Source organism: Mus caroli, chromosome 18 (assembly GCF_900094665.2).
Source record: "Mus caroli chromosome 18, CAROLI_EIJ_v1.1, whole genome shotgun sequence".
Classification (NCBI taxonomy): domain Eukaryota; kingdom Metazoa; phylum Chordata; class Mammalia; order Rodentia; family Muridae; genus Mus; species Mus caroli.
Window position 1 is genome coordinate 47775194 of NC_034587.1, and position 431 is coordinate 47775624.

Here is a 431-nt window from a genome sequence, read left to right on the forward strand (position 1 = left end):
AGATGCTCAGAATCATTACTTATTCGGAAGATGGAAGCCACAGACATAGTGGGATGTCATTTCATACCTGCTGAAATGGCTATTAGCAAAATCAGGAATTGTTGGATTAGGATAAACTTGTAAAGATAAGGAGAAACTGAAGCTCCTGCTCACTGCTGGTGAAAACTCATATAATGGTTATGAAACCTATATGGAGTTTTCATTTTTTAAAAATATTTTTTATTACGTATTTTCCTCAATTACATTTCCAATGCTATCCAAAAAGTTTCCCATACCCTCCCCACAACTTCCCTACCCACCCATTCCCATTTTTTGGCCCTGGCGTTCCCCTGTACTAGGGCATATAAAGTTTGCATGTCCAATGGGCCTCTCTTTCCAGTGATGACCTACTAGGCCATCTTTTGATACATATGCAGCTAGAGTCAAGAGCT